This window comes from Primulina eburnea, chromosome 10, assembly GCF_022965805.1.
Source record: "Primulina eburnea isolate SZY01 chromosome 10, ASM2296580v1, whole genome shotgun sequence".
Classification (NCBI taxonomy): Eukaryota; Viridiplantae; Streptophyta; class Magnoliopsida; order Lamiales; family Gesneriaceae; genus Primulina; species Primulina eburnea.
In genome coordinates, this window is record NC_133110.1 from 32,914,134 (window position 1) to 32,921,431 (window position 7,298).

A 7,298-nucleotide genomic window follows, 5' to 3' on the forward strand; every position below is an offset into this window, starting at 1 on the left:
CCTGGATTCAGCCTTAACCAAGCAGACCTAATGGCTATAGCCACGATCCTGGCAACAACACTGCAGGGGTTAGTGAACCCGGACGCCAATCAACCACCACCCCCTCCACCACAGCACGGGGTCAAGTTCCATTATGAATCACTCCGCAAGAACAGGTGTCTAACCTTCAGTGGGGATGCCAACCCCGAAATTAGTCAGAGCTGGCTGAAAAGCATGGAGACCCAGCTGTGACTGTTGGAAGTCCCCGAGGCACTGAAAGTGGACGTGATAGTGCCTTTCCTGGAGGATAAAGCAGGCAAGTGGTGGGAAGCAATCTCGCCAGCAATGACAGCTGCAGGACCAATCACATGGCAGAGTTTTAGAGAAGCTTTTTTGAAACAGCATTATCTAGCCGAGGTCAGACTGCAAAAATTGAAAATTTCATCCAAACTCCAGATATGTCCGTTGTGGAATACACCTCCCAGTTCAATGCCTTTGGATCATATGCTCCGGCAATCATGGCGGACGAAGTTCTGAAATTGCACCGCTTTAAAAAGGGGTTGAACAACAGGATCCAATCAGCTCTAGCAGTCTACCAACCTGCTAACTTTTCAGACCTGATGGGCGCAGCTATCCGAGCCGAAGCTGACATTCTTCGAAGAGAAGGGGAAAACAGGAACCAACGACCTCCTAACAGCCAGTCTTCTCAGGCAGATTAGTGTTCAAGAGGCCCAATCAGTCAGGTGGACCTCTCTCAGGGCAATCCCCTTCCAATAACCATCAAGGACTCAAGCGATGCCCAACTTGCGGCTTCAAGCACGCCGGGGAATGCCGAAAGGCCAGCGGTGTATGATTTGGGTGTGGAAAATCGGGGCACAGAATTGCAGAGTATCCTACCACCGCCAACCGACCAGCAGGGCCGAACAGATGAACTGGGCCAAACGTAGGAGCAGTTCCTAGTAAATCAAAGGAGGACAAACCTAATGCTAGGGTCTTTGCCATGACTCAAGAGAAGGCAGATGACGCCAATGAAGTCGTTTCAGGTACCATATCTATTCAGCAAATGCATGTTTATGTATTGTTTGACTGTGGTGCTACTCATTCCTTTATGTCTAAGAGACTTTCTAAGAAGTTAGGATGTAAACACGAGAAACTAAATAAGCCCTTTCGAATAGCCACACCTACAACTAGGGCCATTGAAACTCACGAAATTTACATAGATTGTAAGATTAGTATCGGTAATCAAACTTTTAGCGCCGACTTGATGCAGCTGATCATGGTCGATTTCGACATCATCTTAGGGATGGATTGGTTAGCAAGAAAAACGCAATAGTAGATTGTAAGGGAAAGAAAGTCAAACTCCGAACCCTAGATCAGGAAGAAGTCGTGTTTCAAGGTAAATCCAAGGAACGGAAATCGCTGCTTTCCGCATCTCAAGCTTGGAGAGCCATGAAATCCGGAGATGACATCTACCTAGCAATGGTCAGTGAAATAAAAGAAGAAGTCGAGCTGAAACTGGAGGACTTCCTGATAGTGAGAGAGTTCCCAGATGTTTTTCCAGAAGAACTCTCGGGGATGGTCCCAAACCGCGAAGTGGAGTTCGAGATCAATCTGGTTCCCGGTGGTGCACCAATCTCTAAGGCACCTTACAGAATGGCACCAGCCAAACTCGAGGAGCTGAAAGAACAACGCCAAGAATTTCTAGATAAAAAGAAAATTCGAACTAGTGTGTCCCCATGGGGAGCTCTAGCACTCTTCGTGAAGAAGAAAGATGAGAGTATGAGATTGTGCATCGAATACAGAGAATTGAACAAGATCACAATCAAGAACATGTATCCTCTACCTCGGATATACGACCTGTTTGATCAGCTTAAAGGAGCAACCGTCTTTTCTAAACTGGATCTGAGGATAGGTTATCACCAGTTGAAGGTCAGGGCGGAAGATATCCCCAAAAAAAGTGATGCCTTTTGGTCTGACGAACGCACCGTCAGCATTCATGGACCTGATGAACATGGTATTCAAGCCATTCTTGGATCAGTTCATAGCGGTATTCATCGACGACATCCTCGTCTATTCCCCTGATGAGACGAGCCACGAAGAGCACCTTCACCTTGCTCTGCAAACTTTTACGAGAGAATAAGCTGTATGCTAAGCTTAGCAAGTGTGAATTCTGGCTAAGGAGTGTGTCCTTCCTAGGACATGTGATTTCCAAGACAGGAATGTCAATAGATCCAAGAAAAGTAGAGGCTATTACCGAGTGGCCGAGACCTAAGAACGCCGCATACATCAGAAGCTTTCTTGGATTGGCAGGTTACTATCGTAAATTTGTCGAAGGGTTCTCCTCGATAGCAGTACCATTGACAAAGCTCACACAGAAAAATTCTAAGTTCATCTGGGATGAAAATTGCGAGAAAAATTTCCAGACATTGAAAGAGAAACTCGCATCCACACCAATATTGATCATGCCCGCAGAGAATAAGGATTTCACTATCTACAGTGACGCCTCTAAGGAAGGTCTTGGATGCGTGCTCATGCAAGAAGGAATGATTGATCGCTTACGCATCAAGGCAGTTGAAACCGCACGAGCAGAACTACCCGATGCATGATCTGGAACTAGCAGCGGTTGTATTCGCCTTAAAGATTTGGAGGCACAACTTCTATGGTGCTAAATGTGAAATCTTCACAGATCATCAGAGCCTCAAGTACTTGTTCACCCAGAAGGAGCTGAATATGAGGCAAAGGCGATGGATCGAACTTCTGAATGACTACGACTTGACCATAAGCTGCCATCCGGGTAAAGCAAACAAAGTGGCTGATGCGCTAAGTCAGAAGGGACCAGGTAAGGTGAGTCTACCTTCCCTCTCGGCCCAGCCATGTTTGCAGGAAACCGTCAAGTTGAACCAAGATCAAGACCCGGTACTGATCAAGCTAAAGGATCAAGTCGAAGAAGGGAAGTCTCAAGATCATCAGATTGATGACAAGGGAATCTTATGGATGAAAGGGAGACTGTGTGTGCCCGACAGAGATAGCTTTCGCCAAGAGACAATGGCAGAAGCGCACAGGTCAAATTTCTCAGTCCATCCAGGCTGTACAAAAATGTACAGGGACCTCAAGAATAATTTCTGGTGGAAAGTCATGAAAAGAGATGTAGCCGAATTCGTCTCCAGATGTCAAGTATGCCAGCAGGTCAAAGCAGAACACCAGCGACCTGTAGGATAACTGCAACAACTGGAAATTCCCAAATGGAAGTGGGAGCATATTTCCATGAACTTTGTGGTAGGATTGCCAAAGTCTAGGCAAAGCCACGATGGTATATGGGTGATCGTGAACAGACTCACGAAGACTGCGTACTTCTTACCCGTCCGCATGAATTACAATCTCGACAAGTTGGCTTCACTATAGATAGACAACATTGTGAGATTGCATCGAGTTCCAGTGAGCATCCTATCCGATAGAGATCTGAGGTTTGTCTCGCGCTTTTGGAAGAGCTTTCAAGAGGCCATGGGAACAAAATTGACCCTAAGTACGGCCTATCATCCTCAAACCGATGGACAAACAGAGAGAACCATCCAAACCTTAGAAGATATGCTGCGAGCATGTGCTCTCGAATTCAGTAGCAACTGGAGCACTCATATACCTTTAATCAAGTTTGCTTACAACAATAGATATCACAGCAGCATCAGAATGGCTCCATACGAAACTCTTTATGGAAGGAAATTTCGATCGCCACTTTATTAGGATGAAGAGGGAGAGAAAGCTGTGGTGGGACCTAAGCTAGTACAAATGACAGTAGAAAAGGTTAAAATTGTCCGAGAAAAGCTCAAAGCAGCTCAAGACCGACAAAAGAGTTGGGCAGATATTAAAAGAAGGCCTGTAGAGTTCAACATGGGCGAGAAGGCCTATTTGAAAGTCTCGCCTATGAGAGGAGTAGTTCGATTCAGTAAGGCCGGGAAATTGAACCCTCAATATGTTGAACCCTTTGAAATCTTGGAAAAAGTGGGCATGCTGGCATGCAGACTGGCGCTGTCACCAAACATGTCAAGAATCCACAACGTGTTCCATGTGTCCCAACTGAGAAGGTACATTCCAGACCCGAGTCACGTGTTGGAGGTAGAACCGCTTTTGATTGAAGGAAACTTGGGAGAAGAACTGAAATACGAAGAAGTCCCCATCAAAATCGTGGACACCGGGGAACAAGTTCTCCGACGACGTATCATTCCCTACGTCAAGGTAAAGTGGTCCAACCACACCGAGCGAGAAGCAACTTGGGAAGTTGAAGAGAAGATACGAAAGGAATATCCTTAATTGTTTGGAGACCAAGTCAACCCAAGTTTCGAGGATGAAACTCCCCATAAGGAGGGAGGGATGTGAGAACCGAATTTTCTTCCAACTTTATAATTAATATTGTAAGGAAATTTGTAGGACTTGATTTTTTGTATAAAAATAAATGATATAATAAGTTGTGCACCTTGGAAATTATTTATTGGATATTTTTATCAAGTCAACAATATTCATATGAAGGCATGCATATTTCAAAAATATGCAAGAGGATTTACAAGATTTGGTAGAAATCATCCAAGGATAGAGGAATCAATGCATGGACTTGGTAATTTTCAAAATTTCCACTAAATATTGTGCATAAAGATTGTGGTGCCTAAAGAGATATCACATGCTAGAATAAGCCACAAGGAAATTGGAAGCAAACCCCATAACCTAGCCACCAAATTTCGAATTAATCAAGGGCATTGGATTAGAGTATAAATCTCCCAACTTAGGTAGCTAAATTTCGAAATAATGGCAAGAATATTGGAGTCAAATATTGAGATATTTGGAGCAAATTTTTGTATGATTTCAGTACCAAGTTTAGACCCACCATCCTCCCCTATAAATACTACATCAAACCTAGTCAATCCTCAAGTCAAAATCTCAAAATTCCCTTGCTGCATATCTCGAAATTTCAGCAGCTTTCCCTAGCCAAGTTTTGCTCAAAATCCGTCCTAGAAAGCCAAGCCGAAGTGCCGCCTAGTGAAGAGCAAGGAACGATCCACTTCGAGAAGCCAAGCACCTACGTTTTTAGCATCCAAACACTGTAAGTGGGCTTGATTTTAAAATTAAAATCTCGGTTCTATGCATATGAAATTTTCGGTTTTTGGTTAACAACATGGTCGAGTACAATTTTGTTTCTAGTCCTTTCGTGTATTGGTAATACGGTTTAAGCACTGTGAGGAGTCGACTGAATATGGGTAGGAATCCCAACCATGACGCACCCTTACGCGGTGGGGGATATAACCGCTATACGGCCTCGTCCCCTTAGAAAGTAAAATTAGGGACTGACGTCAGTAAACCATAGAAAGTAGATGAGTCGCAGTGCTTGGTAAGTATTTATGCATGTGATACGAAAAATATTATGCAAGTCATGTGTTTTCTTTCGAAATTTAAGCACGTTATTTTATTTTGATCGATACGCCCCCACTTGATGAGTATTCTCAAATACTCACCGCCCTTACAACCCTTCCCAGATAAGCTTGAAGAAGAACTCGAGGAAGAAGAGTCTGATCAATTCTGGGGATGGCGAACATGCAAGAATTTAGACTAAGTTTATTATAGTTATTCAGTTTTACGTTTCCGCATTAAACTCCGTCGTTTTTGAGATTTTGGTTTTGTAAAGACAATAGTTATTTCATTTGAGATTATGATATATAAACTGGTTTCGGTTTACACTGTGCTACAAAGGTTTGTTATTTCGATTATGTGATTGTTAAACAACACCGGTGTCAACCCTGAGATTCGAGGCAGTGACAATACCTTTATTAATAACAGGTTTAATAGAAATTATATTAAGTTTGAATAAACAATTACAAACTTAAAATTTGCCAACAAACATTCTATTTTTGAAAAACAGCCTTGTCTGACTCAAATACAACACGGAAACCATGCTTATTAAGAGGCGACTCAGACACAAATTCTTATGGATGTCTGGTACATATAACACATTGTTCAAAGTCGGTTCTTTTTCAGATATCATCTTTAGAACGATTTCTCATTGACCTTTGATTTCATAAGTATTGGAATTTACTATTAATATTTTTTCTCCATTCTCAGTAGATGAGTCGCAATGCTTGGTAAGTGTTTATGCATGTGATACGAAAAATATTATGCAAGTCATGTGTTTTCTTTCGAAATTTAAGCACGTTGTTTTATTTTGCTCGATACGCCCCCACTTGCTGAGTATTCCCAAATACCCACCCTCTTTACAACCCTTCCTAGATAAGCTTGAAGAAAAACTCGAGGAAGAAGAGTCTGATCAATTCTGGGGATGGTGAACATGCAAGAATTTAGACTAAGTATATTAGAGTTATTCAGTTTTACGTTTCCGCATTAAACTATGTCGTTTTTGAGATTTTGGTTTTGTAAAGACAATCTTTATTTCATTTGAGATTATGATATATAAACTGGTTTCGGTTTAAACTGTGCTAGAAGGGCTTTTTTGTTTCGATTGTGTGATTGTTAAACAACGTCGGTGTCAACCCTGAGATTCGGAGCGTGACAATAACTTTATTAATAATTGGTTAATAGCAATTGTATTAAGTTTGAATAAACAATTACAAACATAAAATTTGCCAACAAACATTCCACTTTTGAAAAACAACCTTGTCTGACTCAAATACAATACAAAAACCATGCTTATTAAGAAGCGACTCAGACACCAAGTTCTTATGGATGTCTGGTACATATAACACATTGTTCAAAGTCAGTTATTTTTCACATATCATCTTTAGAACGATTTTTCATTGACCTTTGATTTCATAAGTAGTGGAATTTACTATTAATATTTTTCTCCATTCTCAGTAGATGAGTCGCAATGCTTGGTAAGTGTTTATGCATTTGATACGAAAAATATTATGCTATTCATGTGTTTTCTTTCGAAATTTAAGCACGTTGTTTTATTTTGCTCGATACGCCCCCACTTGCTGAGTATTCTCAAATACTCACCCCCCTTACAACCCTTCCCAGATAAGCTTGAAGAAGAACTCGAGGAAGAGGAGTCTGATCAATTCTGGTTATGGTGAACATGCAAGAATTTAGGCTAAGTTTATTAGAGTTATTCAGTTTTACGTTTCCGCATTAAACTATGTCGTTTTTGAGATTTTGGTTTTGTAAAGACGATCGTTATTTCATTTGAGATTATGATATATAAACTGGTTTCGGTTTAAACTGTGCTAGAAGGGCTTTTTTTGTTTCGATTGTGTGATTGTTAAACAACGTCGGTGTCAACCCTGAGATTCGGAGCGTGACAATAACTTTATTAATAATAGGTT